Source organism: Bos taurus, chromosome 27 (assembly GCF_002263795.3).
Source record: "Bos taurus isolate L1 Dominette 01449 registration number 42190680 breed Hereford chromosome 27, ARS-UCD2.0, whole genome shotgun sequence".
NCBI lineage: Eukaryota > Metazoa > Chordata > Mammalia > Artiodactyla > Bovidae > Bos > Bos taurus.
Window position 1 is genome coordinate 31,725,850 of NC_037354.1, and position 17,727 is coordinate 31,743,576.

The 17,727-nt window shown below is 39.7% G+C and overlaps 1 long non-coding RNA gene across 1 annotated transcript in view; it reads left to right on the top strand.

Annotated features, from left to right (window-relative positions):
• Window positions 1-17,727, top strand: part of LOC112444609 (uncharacterized) — a 131,987-nt gene that overhangs the window by 74,833 nt on the left and 39,427 nt on the right. Inside the window, exon 3 of the long non-coding RNA XR_003032974.2 lies at window positions 1,497-1,670. This is a non-coding gene — a long non-coding RNA (uncharacterized lncRNA). The remainder of the gene's footprint in view (window positions 1-1,496; window positions 1,671-17,727) is intronic.

The window sequence follows — 17,727 nt, forward strand, 5'->3', positions numbered from 1 at the left end:
CTGATGTGAAGAGCCAACCCATTGAAAAAGACCCTGATGCTGGGAAAGGTTCAGTACAGAAGGAGAAGGGGGCAGCAGAGGATGAGATGGTTTAGATGGCATCACCAACTCAATGGACATGAGTTTGAGCAAACTCTGGGAGATGGTGAAGGACAGGGAACCCTGGCATGCTGCAGTCCATGGGGTCGCAAGGAGTCAGACATGACTTAGCTACTGAACAACAGAAACTTCATTTTAGGAGAACAATAATACTCGAGTGGTTTAGGCCTTCTGCGCTATTGAGAATGATCAAGATGATCAACAAGTGTAAACATTCAAGAAAATGGTACCTCAGAGCTATTCTCACTACTTCTTCCCTTATGAGCTAAACAGGGAGGAAGTCTTCATGGGGTTATGGGCAAAGTTGTTAATTTACAGAATTAAGGTTTGTTAGTTGTTAGTAAATGACGGACTTGCTGGTTACAAGTTGTTACTTACTAACAACTTGTTAATAACTAAGGACTTGCTAGTTACAAGTTGTTAGTAACTAAGTTAGTTACAAGTTGTTAATTTACAAATATTTAATGATTATTAAAAAGCTTTCCTAACACAGAAGTTGCATTGTTGACCCATTTTAGTGTAAATACTTTATTTGAAACAATTATCAGTGAAAACTCCTAAAGCCCATTAGTTTATGGATTGACTTAATTTGCTGAATAATGATTACTTTCTTAATGCCTATTGTGTATACTGTATTGTACTAGGAGCTGTTAGAGGTCAGCAGTAAAATTTATGTTAGGATACCATTTTATCAATAGGATCTGGGCCCTATTGATCTTTGCATCTCCCATAATGGTGGAACAGTCTTAGTGAATAACTAGCAGCAGTTATCAGCATTACCATTTATTGAATGCATGGAGTCTACTGGGAACACATCATGTATAGGTAAAAAAAAAAAAAATATGCCCAAGGCACAATATTAAAATGATCTACAGACTTTGAAAATATAAATTGGGCTATATGATATATAGCGTATAAGAAGATAACAGGAGATGTGTGCCATGTTCATGCTCTGGTACCAAAGAACATGGTCAAAGTTTTTGATAATGCTTAATGTACTAAATTGTGTACCTCACAAAGACCACAGGAAAAAATATGCTACATATTTCCCCCAAAGAAAACAATACACACTACTCTTTAAAAATTTTATAACGGATTTCAAATGTCCAGCCTAAAGGGCCATTTTTGCCCTTCATAGATCTGTGCACAAGTATACACACTCCGGATTTGCATGGCTTTAAGGGCATGTGTCTGAAAGGGGTGTGACAAACTAGTGGGGATCTTGAAGTGATAAGCCGTGTGCACAAATATATCACACTGGATTTTCTGAGCATAAAAGATGCAACTGATGCTCTCTATATACTCTAAACCTTACTCTTCCTGGGGAAATGACCCTTCATTTATCCCTTTGTCATTATTAAGATAACTATTTCCCTTGCTTTCATTTTCTTTTTCAGGGAAGGCTTCAAAAGCCCACATAAATAAAGATGTGTGTAACTGCAGGACACTTGGAATGTCTAGACCACAGGAAGCCAGGTCGTATTCTTTCATTTATATCCTCATGAAGGCTGCACATCCTGAAATACGAGAGGACAGGCAGAGTTGTGTCAGTGGCAAGATTAGTGACTCAGGTATGAAGATACTGGTGTTCCAGTGTTCGTTTTGCAGCTAGTCACCTTTGGACATTGAGACAATCCCTTAAATTCTCTGGGCTTCAGTTATGTAATTGAGAAAATTAAATTTTTGCTAGTCTCATATCATGGTTTCTAATACCAATCTCCAATGAAAGGAGCCAGTGTTACTTAGAAAAACTTCGATATCAGGCCTGAGGTAGGAAATAGTGCCCGAAAGTCAGAAAGACCTAAAAAGGTGATATGCCACCGAAGTCAACTGGAAGCACTCCCAGTGACCAAAATTAGAGCGATTAGAGCCACAAAATATGTAATATGGTACAGGACTATCACTCAAAGCATAACCCAAAGGTTATACTGTCCATAAATTGGTATGATATAAATGAATAATTGAATAAATAAATTGGGAATAAAAGACAAATCATGCATATAGAAGAATTCTAAATGATTTGTATGAATTCTCCACCCTCGAGGAGGTGGGACCTAACTCCTCACCCTTTAAATGCAGGATGCACTTTGTAACTTGCTTCCAAAGATTGCACTATGAAAAGCAGAACATAAACGTATCTTTCGAGTGGAGAAGCCTTCCAGACACTACTAGTTATGATCAAGGTTAAGATTATCCTGGATGAGTCATGTTGGTACCAACATCAAGTCATGTTGGTACCCTTGATACGATGTGATGTGAGGGCACTTTACCTCGCTGTCTTCCAAAACCTCTTGAGAGAAACCCGAATTGAGAGACATACTATGAAACACCTTAGCCGGTATTCCCTGAAACTGTCAGGGTCATGAAAAAGGAGAAACTGTCATAATCAAGAACAGCATGAGGCAACATAAATAAAGATAATGTGATATATTAGGTGGGATCTTGGAACAGAAGGAGGAGGTTAGAGAAACATTAATGCAATTTAAAAAAAAGGAAGTTAGTGAAGAAATGGTATTGGTTCATTATTTGTGAAAATGGACTATAGTAAGATGTTAATAATAGGGTAAGGGTAAGTGCAGGGTATAGGGGAACTCTGTAGACTATTATTGAATATTTTCTGTAAATACAACAGTATCTGAAATAAAACACTTATTTACATGGAAAAATGACATGGTTGGATTTGGTGCTATGTAATAGGTTTTTGTTGTTGTTCTATGACTATAAAACCTGGGGGTTGAAAGTATTATTTCTTTTGTGAGTGTGGGCCAGAAGAAACTTGCTTGTAGTAGCTTAGTTTATTATAGAGGATACTGAGCCCTCCTTCTGTCCCTTTCCACCCACACCTGCTTTCCTAGCTCCCAACACAGAATTCTCGATACATGTTGATAACATGGAAAAAGAAGATCGTGACTTTCTCTTCCCTGATAAACAAGTAGAAAAAAATCCTCATTCAGGAATGAAAACCAGTCTCTTTTTATTTTTTTTAAGTAGTCTTTTAATTCATAAGAAATCCAAAAACAAACAAGTGCAAATTTTAAAAATGAATATGCATATACTCAAGGAGATCCAACCAGTCCATGCTAAAGGAAATCAGTCCTGAATGTTCATTGGAAGGACTGATGTTGAAGCTGAAACTCCGATATTTTGGCCACCTGATGTGAAGAGCTGACTCATTTGAAAAGACCCTGATGCTGGGAAAGATTAAAGGCAGGAGGAGAAGGGGATGACAGAGGATGAAACTGTTGGATGACATCACCAACTTAATGGACATGAGTTTGGGTAAACTCCGGGAGTTGGTGATGGACAGGGAGGCCTGCCGTGCTGCAGTTCATGGGGTTGCAAAGAGTCGGACACGACTGAGCGACTGAACTGAACTGAACTAATACACCCAAATATATGTCTATCTTTGCATGACAATAGGTGCTTATCAATACTCTATAATTCTTACTAATTTGCAGTGTCAAAAATTGAGCAAATTTATTCATTGTTGTTGCCCATACCTTGGCACTTAAGTAGCTCAGCCCAGAAAACTGTCCTTTGTACGCTGTAAATTTTCTGCAAGTCCTGGTGCCAGGGTTATTTACTTTAAGGGTTAAATGAGGCTATGTCTGTGGTCTCAGGAAGGAATCAGCCTGCTTCCTTAAAGGCAAGAATTCAAGAAGGGCAAAGGGCTTTTTAGATACCTTCAAGAAAACTTGGATAACAAATTAGAAATGATATACTATGAATCTCCCTTTATATTCCCAAATGATTATGGGGATTTTAGAGGCAATATATTTATAATTTTTTTTCATATTTTTTCCTTTTTTTTTTTTTTTTGACCATATCACATAGCTGTGGTATCTTAGTTCCCATACCAGGGATTGAACCTGACCCTTGCAGTGAAAGTACTGAGTCCTAACAACTGGACCACTAGGAAATTCCCTAGAAGTATAACTTTGACCTTGGAAATATGTCAGCATTTTTGACTCTATGGTGGCTTTGCTTCATGACATTCCATTGTGTTGTCTTTCTCCACCATCTTTATCCACATGGGTCTCTACTCTCTCTAGTCAAGACATTATTAGTCAAACCCCCTCTTCTCTCCTGAAGTGTTGTGTGGATGAGTGAGGAACCATCAGGAGCCTTGCGAGAGATATGATCTTTTTAAATGCGAGGATAAGCTGAGCACTGAAGAACTGATGTTTTGAACTGTGGTGTTGGAGACGATTCTGGAGAGTCCCTTGGGCAGAAAAGAGCTCAAACCAGTCCATCCTAAAGGAAATCAGTCCTGAATGTTCATTGGAAGAACTGATGCTGAAGCTGAAACTCCAATACTTTGGCCACCTGATGCAAGGAACTAACTCAGTGGAAAAGACCCTGATGCTGGGAAAGATTGAAGGCAGGATGAGAAGGGGACGACAGAGGATGAGATGGTTGGATGGCATCACTGACTTGGAAGGACATGAGTTTGAGTAAGCTCCAGGAGTTGGTGATGAACAGGGAAGCCTGGCATGCTGCAGTCCATGGGGTCACAAAGAGTCAGACATGACTGAGCGACTGACTGAACTGAACTGATGTTGTTAAAGTCATCACCACCTGGTTGGCAAAAGGCAAAATCTCAGAGCAGCAACCATATTTGGCAGACCTGTCAGAGAAATTGAAATATTATGTCCAGTGAAGCAGGCGCTTGATTTAACTATGAAATGAGAGCAAGAAAAGGAGGAAAAAGGGAAGCATTTTCCAACTGATTTTGAAAGCAATACTATATTGTGTTGGAAAGATAAAAACGATGTTTAAGCTACATATTCTATTATTTGATTACTCTTTCTATCCTGAGATTTCCTGTAATCAAATTTTTTGTTTGTTTTGAGTTAATACTTTTCTTTGACAAATTTGTTAAATCATACTAAACTGATGCAGAATTGCTGGGAAATGGAATAATTCTAGCTCTAATTTACTTCATATTACCTTATGTTTTGTATTTGCTTTAAAACATTTATATATATGTTTATTAAATGGTACCAAAAGCTCCAAACTATTTAAAAGAATAAACTTTTCTAAGAAGTATAAAATGCTTTTGAAACTTCTATTACTAATCTTAATTTCAGTTTGTTGCTGTGAATTATTTAAACTTCAAAGATTTTCACTTTGCCCCTCTAATCCAAATTGTTGTATGTTCTAACACATAATAAAATTGGATCAATTTGAAAATACCCTAAAAGTCAACCCTTTAAATTCTTCAAACTCACCTTGTCCCAAAGTATTTGTGTTTTTTTTTTAAATTTTATCTTATTTTTAAACTTTACAATATTGTATTAGTTTTGCCAAATATCAAAATGAATCCACCACAGGTATACCTGTGTTCCCCATCCTGAACCCTCCTCCCTCCTCCCTCCCCATACCATCCCTCGGGGTCGTCCCAGTGCACCAGCCCCAAGCATCCAGTATCGTGCATCGAACCTGGACTGGCAACTCGTTTCATACATGATATTGTACATGTTTCAATGCCATTCTCCCAAATCATCTCACCCTCTCCCGCTTGTTTTGCATGTGTATGTGTATCTGATTGTTTTGTGCTCTAATGACTTAGCCAGAAATGTTTACTTCAACTGAGACTTTTAAAGGATGGAGTTTTCATCCTTTTTCCTGCTTGAGAACCCAGCCTGCCTGATGTCCTCACTTGATTTCCAGAAATTGTATGTGTTAGTCAAAGAAAGTGTTAAAGCAACAGCTGGGTTTCTAAAGATGAGGCCTTGAGGGATCGTAACAATAGAAAGAAGATCTTAGTGATCACCTGTCTCTTCATTTCAGGCTTCCCTGGTGGCCTGCAGGTGGTAAAGAATCCGCCTGCAGCACGGGAGACCTGGGTTTGGTCCCTGGGTTGGGAAGATCCCCTGGAGGAGGGCATGTCCACCCACTGCAGTGTTCTTGCCTGCATGGACAGAGGAGCCTGGCAGGCTGCAGTCCACGGGGTTGAAAAGAGTCGGACACAATGAGCGACTCAGCACGCACACCTCTTCATTTTACTGGCTAGAAAAGTGAGGCTCAAAAAACTCCCAAGCATAAAGACTTCTCCAGCAAGTCTACTGGAAGCAGTCAGGTCGGTCTGTACCTGGGTTTCCCCAAAACACACCTTGTGTGCTGTCAGTGCATCTCACAAACCCTGCTGTGGGGGACGTCCCCAGGGTCTTCCTTAGCGTTCAGGCTCATCACACTGGGCCACTGTTTATAAGTTCCCTGTCAAGGGAAGGTTTCCATCAGAAAATAAGACCTCTCTCTGGAGTCTCTTATTTTTTTATATGCATGTTCACAGCAGTATCATTGTTAATAGCCAAAATACAACATTTGGAAACAACACAAATGTCTGTAAATGGCTGAACAGATAAACTGTGGTATGTCCATGCAAAAGAATATGACTGAGTCGTAAAAAGGAGCAAAGGACTAGTACGTGCTCTAACATGGATGACCTTTGCAGACAATTAGGTGTAAGACGTCAGAAAAGACAGCATATTACATGATTCCATTTATATGACATGTACAGCATAGGGAAGTCCATAGAGACAGAATGAAGTCTCTCCTTTTTTTTTTTAGTTAATTTTTATTGGAGTATAGTTTCTTTACACTGCTGTGTCAGTTTCTGCTGTACAACAAAGTGAATCAGATACACACACACACACACACACACACACACACAGTATTCCCTCATTTTTGGATTCCCTTCCCCTTTAGGTCCCCACAAAGCACTGAGTAGAGTTCCACGTGCTGTACAGTAGGTTCTCGTCTGTTGTCTATTTTATATTGATATATAGTATCAATAGTGAATATATATTTCAATCCCAATCTCCTGGTTCACCCCCACCCCCCTTTTCTTCCTTGGTGTCCACACATTTGTTCTCTCTGGAGTCTTTGAATGGAGTGAGAAGTTCTGTTATTTAATATTAGGAAACTCAAATGAATTTGAGTTCATTTAAGTTGACCTCCCAACCTGGAGGATCTCATGCAAAGTCATAACTGTTATTTCTGCCCCCAGGCATCTGTATGGAGCTGCTCTCATGGGACTACTTCAGTTTTTGGCAAAACCCTTTCATCTTCAAGGGAGGAGCTGAAATAGGAGAGAAATCTTCAAAGCACATGCATATCAGACCGTTATGTTCAATTAAGTCCTGTCCTCACTTGGCCCGTTGAAAGAAATAGGTCAGAAAATACGGAGTTCAAAATCTGTCTCTTACTTTGTGAGACACACTAAAGACTGAAACCTCACTCCTCTCTTTGCTCCGTTTGAACTTTAAGGAGACTAAGGTCCAGAGAGTTGAGGTCACTTTTATACATCTCTGCTGTTGGGAGGAAAGTTTCTCTTTACTTTACTTTAAAAAGATGAGTTTTTAATCTCTGAGATTCGACTATAAGAAATACTGCTGTCTTAGAAAAACTTATTTTTAAAGGATATCATCAAACTGCTCTAATTGAGACTACACTGATCATTAAAATCTGGGTTTTAAAAACAAAGAATCTACGAATATAGGGGTGTTCCCTTATGGCTGTGTCCCCAGATGTGATTTGCTCAAATTACTCAGAGAGCCTCTATCTTCTTTTATTAATTCTCCATGTGTTGCCCTCCCAGAATGGAGAGCTTGATCAAAGAGGATGGGGCTTTTCTGTATGGAGAAAAACTATATGTAGTTAGGAATATAAATGCAGTTTCAATTCCCTTCTAAAGCCTGCCCATCAGCAGCAAAATGCCATTTATTGAAGTTCGTAGGAAGCAAATTAGAGCTGAGAACTTTTGAGATCTATAGTAATATATTCAGTTCTTGTTTACATGTGGTAAACTTAGAAGACTTTGATAACCAATTCTATTAGAAACATAACACTAATTTCTAACAGCATACTTTATCCAGCAACTTTTGTTTTTCTTTCCCTTAGGCGGCATTTCATGGGGTTACTCCAATACTGCCAAGTAAACTCTCCTCAAGCATCATGCACGTTTATACCCAGGGTACCAACTACCTTCCCAGCTGTTTAGCAATACAGTGTTTTGTAGTAGTTCTGAGAGTGTACCCTGTGGTCCTGTGTGCATCCTGAACGGGCATCTTTATCACCTTTTAAGTGGAATAGAGATTAGAAAATGTTGATTTACATAGCAGGATGACTCCCAGATAAAGCAGCAAAATACACCCATCATTGGTATGAATCTTAAGCTTATAGGCTATGAGTATCGGACCCTTGCCCTAACTTAGTAAAGGCATCATCACTGACATTGATGCTAATAGCACAGGGTAAAGAAAAATTAAATCTTGACCATCACGGTAACCATAACTGTGTGCCCAAATATTCCTGTAGGGAGAGTAATATTTTGGAAATACGTTATCGTTTAGCAATTCATGCTTTTCTCTCTTCTTTAGTACGTCCTCACCATTAAAGCTAGATCATGAAGACTATGGTCCCAGGGAAATAAATAAATATTTTTTAAAGGGCTACCATTACAGAAAATGAAAATATGACAGAACTAGAGGCACAGCAAGAGGGAAACAGAGCTTTTTGGTGAGGGGGGAAATGGGGAAAGACAGTGCAAGAAGTAAGAGGACAGAGGAGTTCTCTGACTTCCCTCTGAGATCAAAATTCCTTTGGAGAAAAGAGGGTAGAACATCCAGGTTGTCCCGAGAGAGGCCCCACAGATGACTGTACTTCTGTCTTTTCAGGGTATGTGGGAGAAGAGAGTAAGGTGAAATCAGTCATAGTCTGTAAAGAAAGGGTTATCATCATCGTCACTGATTTACATTCATATGCTTATGTGAGTTTAATCTCCCTACCTTCCTTCAGTCAATAAAGATGAAAAAACATAGCTAATGGCCTTAGGCTAATGTCTCATTTAGGTATTAGCAACAACTCTTTAGTTTATTTCATAGACAATTCAAAAAAATACTTTAAATTTTCTCCACTTGCCTCCTGAAAAACTATTCAGGTACTTACAAATGAAGGAGATATGGCAGATGAATAAATAACAAAACTGAAACTTTTAACTTCATGATACGATATTTTTATTTTACTTTTCTCTTTATTTTATGGAAGTGTTTGTGAAGTGCTTGCCGTTTTTCAAAGTTCTAATGAACATGTGAACTGAAAGCTAAGTATATATATATATAAGTACTTTAAATGAATATACCTCTTTTTTTTTTGAAAGCTGACTTTATTTTTTTTTGTGATTAGTTTATGAATTTTTTTTAAAATTTTATTTTATTTTTAAACTTTACATAATTGTATTAGTTTTGCCAAATATATCAAAATGAATCCATCACAGGTATACATGTGTTCCCCGTCCTGAACCCTCCTCCCTCCTCCCTCCCCATACCATCCTTCTGGGTCGTCCCAGTGCACTAGCCCCAAGCATCCAGTATCGTGCATCGAACCTGGACTGGCATCTCGTTTCATACATGATATTTTACATGTTTCAATGCCATTCTCCCAAATCTTCCCACCCTCTCCCTTTCCCACAGAGTCCATAAGACTGTTCTATACATCAGTGTCTCTTTTGCTGTCTCGTACACAGGGTTATTGTTACCATCTTTCTAAATTCCATATATATGAGTTAGTATACTGTATTGGTGTTTTTCCTTCTGGCTTACTTCACTCTGTATAATAGGCTCCAGTTTCATCCACCTCATTAGAACTGATTCAAATGTATTCTTTTTAATGGCTGAGTAATACTCCATTGTGTATATGTACCATTGCTTTCTTATCCATTCATCTGCTGATGGGCATCTAGGTTGCTTCCATGTCCTGGCTATTATAAACAGTGCTGCGATGAACATTGGGGTACACGTGTCTGTTTCCCTTCTGGTTTCCTCAGTGTGTATGCCCAGCAGTGGGATTGCTGGATCATAAGGCAGTTCTATTTCCAGTTTTTTAAGGAATCTCCACACTGTTCTCTATAGTGGTTGGACTAGTTTGCATTCCCACCAACAGTGTAAGAGGGTTCCCTTTTCTCCACACCCTCTCCAGCATTTATTATTTGTAGACTTTGGATCGCAGCCATTCTGACTGGTGTGAAATGGTACCTCATAGTGGTCTTGATTTGCATTTCTCTGATAATGAGTGATGTTGAGCATCTTTTCATGTGTTTGTTAGCCATCTGTATGTCTTCTTTGGAGAAATGTCTATTTAGTTCTTTGGCCCATTTTTTGATTGGGTCATTTATTTTTCTGGAGTTGAGCTGTAGGAGTTGCTTGTCTACTTTGAGATTAGTTGTTTGTCAGTTGCTTCATTTGCTATTATTTTCTCCCATTCTGAACGCTGTCTTTTCACCTTGCTAATAGTTTCCTTTGATGTGCAGAAGCTTTTAAGGTTAATTAGGTCCCATTTGTTTATTTTTGCTTTTATTTCCAATATTCTGGGAGGTGGGTCATAGAGGATCCTGCTGTGATATATGTCAGAGAGTGTTTTGCCTATGTTCTCCTCTAGGAGTTTTATAGTTTCTGGTCTTATGTTTAGATCTTTAATCCATTTTGAGTTTATTTTTGTGTATGGTGTTAGAAAGTGTTCTAGTTTCATTCTTTTACAAGTGGTTGACCAGATTTCCCAGCACCACTTGTTAAAGAGATTGTCTTTAATCCATTGTATATTCTTGCCTCCTTTGTCAAAGATAAGGTGTCCATATGTGTGTGGATTTATCTCTGGGCTTTCTATTTTGTTCCATTGATCTATATTTCTGTCTTTGTGCCAGTACCATACTGTCTTGATAACTGTGGCTTTGTAGTAGAGCCTGAAGTCAGGGAGGTTGATTCCTCCAGTTCCATTCTTCTTTCTCAAGATCGCTTTGGCTATTCGAGGTTTTTTGTATTTCTATACAAATTGTGAAATTATTTGTTCTAGCTCTGTGAAGAATACCATTGGTAGCTTGATAGGGATTGCATTGAATCTATAAATTGCTTTGGGTAGTATACTCATTTTCACCATATCGATTCTTCCAATCCATGAACATGGTATATTTCTCCATCTATTAGTGTCCTCTTTGATTTCTTTCACTAGTGTTTTATAGTTTTCTATGTATAGGTCTTTAGTTTCTTTAGGTAGATATATTCCTAAGTATTTTATTCTTTCCGTTGCAATGGTGAATGGAATTGTTTCCTTAATTTCTCTCTCTGTTTTCTCATTATTAGTGTATAGGAATGCAAGGGATTTCTGTGTGTTGATTTTATATCCTGCAACTTTACTATAGTCATTGATTAGTTCTAGTAATTTTCTGGTGGAGTCTTTAGGGTTTTCTATGTAGAGGATCATGTCATCTGCAAATAGTGAGAGTTTTACTTCTTCTTTTCCAATTTGGATTCCTTTTATTTCTTTTTCTGCTCTGATTGCTGTGGCCAAAACATCCAAAACTATGTTGAATAGTAATGGTGAAAGTGGGCACCCTTGTCTTGTTCCTGACTTTAGAGGAAATGCTTTCAATTTTTCACCATTGAGGATAATGTTTGCTGTGGGTTTGTCATATATAGCTTTTAAGACCCAGTGTGGATGAATATACCTCTTATGGAGAGAAACCAAGGGAGGGAGTCCACAAGAGGATGTCTTTATAGCCCGAGGCTCTGCCGAAGGGGGAGGCTGACTTTTTGTTGATGCTCTGATGTCTGTTCATCACCTGGTTGACTTGGCACTACCCCACACTGGGGAAGGAGTAGCCAGGAGGTGGGGGGGGCGGTGGTTGGGGAAACATGGGGGCTCTGGTGGGTGATGGGGGCAGGCACTGGCAAGTGGGAGGATATCAGAGAGTTGAGACCCCCCTCAGCGAGTCACTGGTCCCATCAGTGCATCCGCCTGCTAGAGGGGTGGGGAGGAGTACTTTGAATCAGTTATGACAATAATGGTTTTTTAAAAGAGAATTATGGTTATATTATAACCAAACATAATTGGAGATTATGAAATCAGCCTCTATTTTCATGAAGAAAACCTTTTATTCTTCAAGAAGTGGAGTGAGAGGTCAGCAGAGGAGAGTTGAGAGCAATTAGCAGAAAACAAACCATTTCCTTGTTTCATGAACTGAATCCCATTCCTATTTGAAAGCCCCTGTACTTATTGACAAGGTTAAACCTTTGTCCATGAGTCTTTGTTCAGTGTTAATTGACTAAGAAAAAACATGCTTTCATAGCAGTGTCCATTAAACTCCAACCCAACTCATACTTCATTTTATATTCCTGTTAGTGGGATCTGAAATTATGAAGGTTTCCTGGGAAGCCATACAAAAACCTAAATGCAAACCAGAATAAAATAGTTCACCATCAAATTATAAGTGATAGTTTCAACTGGATGTTTTGTCCATGTAGCTGTGCAAAGGACTAGACCCGTAATAATTCTCCCAGGCAATGGACATAAAAAAGGAAAAAAAACAAACAAACAAACAAACAAAAAACCCTCTATAATTTAATTTCCTCCTGCCTCTCGCCCTTTCCTGTGCTCAATGAATAAGTGAATTAAGTATACAAAAATCCTCATCACAGTTTCCTCCCCGCCCTGTGAACACAGGTTTGGCTACTCTCAGAAATAATTGCCTTCCTCCTTTTACATGTATCAATAAACCAAGCTGCTGTGAACTGACGTTGGTGAGAGAGGAGGAAAACTTAACGTTCAGAGGTTTAAAAAAAAAAAAAGAGCAATGAAATACTGCTGCTTATATAAGCTTTAAAGAGACATTACCTGAGCTGCATACTTGGCAAGCTAGTCTTAGCAAGAAGGGCTTTGCAAACTGAATCTATTATGATGTATTGTAACTTCCCAGACCAAGAACATTGGCCCCTAACTGATATTCTTTTATGTCTGAAGGACTTTGCTTAAAGGCTGCAGCCTAAGAGTGACCCTTCAGGTGAAGAAAGGAGAGACTCTTTGGCTTGTCAAGGGCATTGATCATCAAGGCTTTTTTCCTGTTTCAGTGTGGATGCTGTAGAAACATTCAGTTGATTCTAGGGGAAATTCAGCTGCTTCTTAGTTCAGATAAATATGACCTAAATGTTTTCACATTTAGGAAGAAAGAAGGAAAGAGCACTGGCTTGACATCCATTATGTCCTTGGTAAAACCGAATAAAGGACTTTTCAAAACTCCATCACCCTTCTATGCTCTTTTGGTTTAACTCAGATCAGTAAGTGTTAAGAGGTGTGTTAGCTGCTAAGAGGAACAAAACAAGGAACATGGAGCATAGGGTGTAATTGCTGTTTCTATTAAGATCCAAGGTGACCCGAAGAGTGACTGGACAGAAAATACTGACATCTGAAGATGAATTCTAGATGGACTTCATGTGAATTGGGAAGAGGAGTGATTTCAAAAGCTTTCAGTATTAGATCCTGGAACAGAAAAAAAAAAAAAAAAAAGGACATTAATGGAAAAACAGGCAAAATTAAAGTAAAACCTGAAAGTGAAAATGAAAGTTGCTCAGTTGTGTCTGACTCTTTGCTACCCCACGGACTATACAGTCCATGGAATTCTCAGGCCAGAATACTGGAGGGGGTAGCCTTTCCCTTCTCCAGGGGATCTTCCCATCCCAGGGATCGAACCCAGGTCTTGCACATTGCAGGCAGATTCTTCACCAGCTGAGCCACAAGGGAAAACCTGTTAGTCACTCAGTCGTGTTGGACTCTTTGTGACCCTGTGGACTGTAGCCCACCAGGCTTCTCTGTCCATGGGATTCTCCAGGCAAGAACACTGGAGTGGGTTGCCATTTCCTTCTCTGGGAAGGGATCCTTAAATGAGTTGACTAGGCAGAAAGCCTTGACCTTTTATTTTGTTTGAAAATGAGAGAAGGAAATCCATGTCAGTCTAATGATGTGCATCAGAAGCCTGCCTCTTGCAGTCGGGATGGCTAGAGACTAGGTTGTTTGTCAGTGGAGACTTTGTCCTTGGGACTGGATCCTAAGACCATAATCTTCCAGTTAGTGAGGCAGAGATACTGGAAAGACAGGATTCTGGGAACCAACCTGCTGGAGTCCTAGTGGCAGGGGATCCTTTGGGTTTGAACACTAACGAGACCAGGGTAGGTTGCCCAAAGATGTTTTCAGAATAAAGTGAAAGTGAAAGTCGCTCAGTCATGTGTGACTCTTTGTGACCCCATGAACTGTACAGTCCGTGGAATTCTCCAGACCAGAATACTGAAGTGGCTAGCCTTTCGAGAGATGCCTAGAGTAACAGGCAAATTTGGCCTTGGAGTACAAAACGAAGCAGAGCAAACAGAGTTTTGCCAAAATGCACTGGTCATAGCAAACACCCTCTTCCAAAAACACAAGACTCTACACCTGGACATCACCAGATGGTCAATACCAAAATCAGATTGATTATATTCTTTGCAGCCAAAGATGGAGAAGCTCTATACAGTCAGCAAAAATAAGACCAGGAACTGACTGTGGCTCAGATCATGAACTCATTGCCAAATTCAGACTTAAATATCAAGAACGTAGGGAAAACCACTCAACCATTCAAGTATGACCTAAATCAAATCCATTATGATTATACAGTGGAAGTGGCAAATAGATTCAAGGGACTAGATCTGATAGACAGAGTGCCTGAAAAACTATGGACAGTGGTTCATGACACTGTACAGGAGGCAGTGATCAAGACCATCCTCAAGAAAAAGTAATGCAAAAAGGCAAAATGGTTGTCTGAGGAGGCCTTACAAATAGCTGAGACAAGAAGAGAAGCTAAAGGCAAAGGAGAAAAGGAAAGATATACCCATTTGAATGCAGAGTAGCAAATAGCAAGGATAAGATAAGAAAGACTTCCTCAGTGATCAGTGCCAAGAAATAGAGGAAAACAATAGAATGGGGAAGACTAGAGACCTCTTCAAGAAAATTAGAGATACCAAGGGAATATATTTCATGCAAAAACGGGCAAAATAAAGGCCAGAAATTGTATGGACTAAACAGAAGCAGAAGATATTAAGAAGAGGTGACAAGAATACACAGAAGAACTATACAAAAAAGTTCTTCATGACCCAGATAACCACGATGGTGTGATCACTCACCTAGAGCCAGACATCCTGGAATGCAAAATCAAGAGAGCCTTATGAAACATCACTATGAACAAAGATAGTGGAGGTGATGGAATTCCAGTTGAGCTATTTCTAATCCGAAAAGATGATGCTGTGAAAATGCTGTATTCAATATTCCAGCAAGTTTGGAAAACTCAGCAGTGGCCACAGGACTGGAAAAGGTCAGTTTTCATTCCAATTCCAAAGAAAGGCAATGCCAAAGAATGTTCAAACTACCGCATAATTGCACTTATCTCACATTCTAGCAAAGTGAAACTCAAAATTCTCCAAGCCAGGCTTCAACAGTACATGAACTGTGAACTTCCATATGTTCAAGCTGGATTTAGAAAAGGCAGAGGAACCGGAGATCAAATTGCCAACATCCATTGGATCATCGAAAAAGCAAGAGAGTTCCAGAAAAACATCTACTTCTGCTTTATTGGCTACGCCAAAGACTTTGACTGTGTCGATCACAACAATCTGTGGAAAACTCTTCAAGAGATGGGAGTACCAGACCACAAGACCTCCCTCCTGAGAAATCTGTATGTAGGACAAGAAGCAACAATTAGAACTAGACATAGAACCGCAGAGTGGTTCCAAATCAGGAAAGGCGTACGTCAAGGCTGTATATTATCACCCTGCTTACTTAACTTATATGCAGAGTACATCATGAGAAATGCCAGCCTGGATGAAGCACAAGCTAGAATCAAGATTGCTGGGAGAAATATCAATAACCTCAGATATGCAGATAACACCACCCTTATGGCAGAAAAAGAAGAACTAAAAAGCCTGTTGATGAAAGTGAAGGAGGAGAGTGAAAAAGTTGGCTAGAAACTCAACATTCAGAAAACGAAGATCATGGCATCTGGTCCCATCACTTCATGGGAAATAGATGGGGAAACAATGGAAACAGTGTGGACCTTATTTTGGGGGGCTCCAAAATCACTGCAGATGGTGATTGCCGCCATGAAATTAAAAGACACTTGCTCCTTGGAAGGAACACTATGATCAACCTAGACAGCATATTAAAAAGCAGAGACATTACTTTGCCAAGAAAGGTCCATCTAGTCAAAACTATGGTTTTTCCAGTAGTCATGTATAGATGTGAGAGTTGGACTATAAAGAAAGCTGAGCACTGAAGAATTGATGCTTTTGACCTGTGGTGTTGGAGAAGACTCTTGAGAGTCCCTTGGACTGCAAGGAGATCCAACCAGTCCATCCTAAAGGAAATCAGTCCTGAATACTGCCTGGAAGGACTGATGCTGAAGCTGAAACTCTAATACTTTGCCTACCTGATGCAAAGAACTGACTCACTAGAAAAGATTGAAGGTGAGAGGAGAAGGGGATATGATGACAGAGGATGAGATGGTTGGATAGCATCACTGACTCAATGGATATGAGTTTGAGTAAGCTCTGTGAGTTGATGATGGACAGGGAAGCCTGGCATGCTGCAGTCCATGGGGTTTCAAAGGGTCGGACACGACTGAGTGACTGAACTTAACGGAGCTGAACTACCCCTTCCCGTCTCCAGGGGATCTTCCCAACCGAGGGATCGAACCCAGGTCTCCAGTATTGCAGGCAGATTCTTTACCAGCTGAGCCAGTTTTCAGAATAAGAACTAATTAAACAAGCTGTGCTCCCTGTGGTGGACGTGACCTCCTCAATGTCACCCGCCTGCCATCCAGATGCTGAAACAGGCCAGCCTCCAGAGCAAGGCTTGCATTGTCTGGAGATAGAAAGGACGATTACCCACACAAGGTGATCTGGGGAAAGGCACAAGGCCAGGCAGTTCAGAAGCACTGTTCTCTTAAAGCTGAAAAGGACTTGTAACTCTCATTACTCACTCCATTTAGTTAAGACAGATTCTAGAAAGCATCTTTTAAAATGCTACCTCAGTGAAACAGTATGTCAGCAAAACACCATCTATGTCCCATTAATAGGGCAAGATTAAGAAAGACAAAGAATCTCAAACCACTTTGCCTTCAGGGGGACTAGGAAAGGGAAAAACCTGAAGCTAAAAGCATTCAATGGCTCATTCCTCGTCTACCTTTCCCGAGTCCTGCTTCACTCCCTCTGACCTTAGGACATACCCAGCTCTCATCCACTGCCGGTTTGGGATTAAGAACAGAGACTATTTGTGGTAAGGTCTAGTAGCGGAAAATTCCTGTGTGAAGTCTGAAGGTGGAACATTAGAACTGATAAGTATGTGATGCCAAATGAGACAGTGAGGATGGGCTCAGACCTCTGCATCCCTCTTTCCAAAAATGGATCTCGTTTTTCTTGCGAGGGACTTTTCTCTCCAACTACCACACAGACAAGAAACAGTAACAGAGGACAATGAGACGTGGAGTCTAATTCAGGGAGGATGTCGTTGTTCTCTTCCTGAGTCGTCCTCACCGTCTGTCAGGGAAGGAAAGACCTTCAACTTCAAGACAGGGTCTGAAAGTGGTTAATTAGAATACATGTATGTCTAATTAAAAATGAGAATGGCTCCTAATTATCGATTTCATTAGCGTTAATTTTATTTCAAGTGGATAACCATAGATTATTGAATAGATTAAAGTGCATCCTAAGGTCAATTCATAAAGATATTTTTTTCTTGCACAAAAGCACAGAGAAGAATTACTATTAGGGGCCCAAG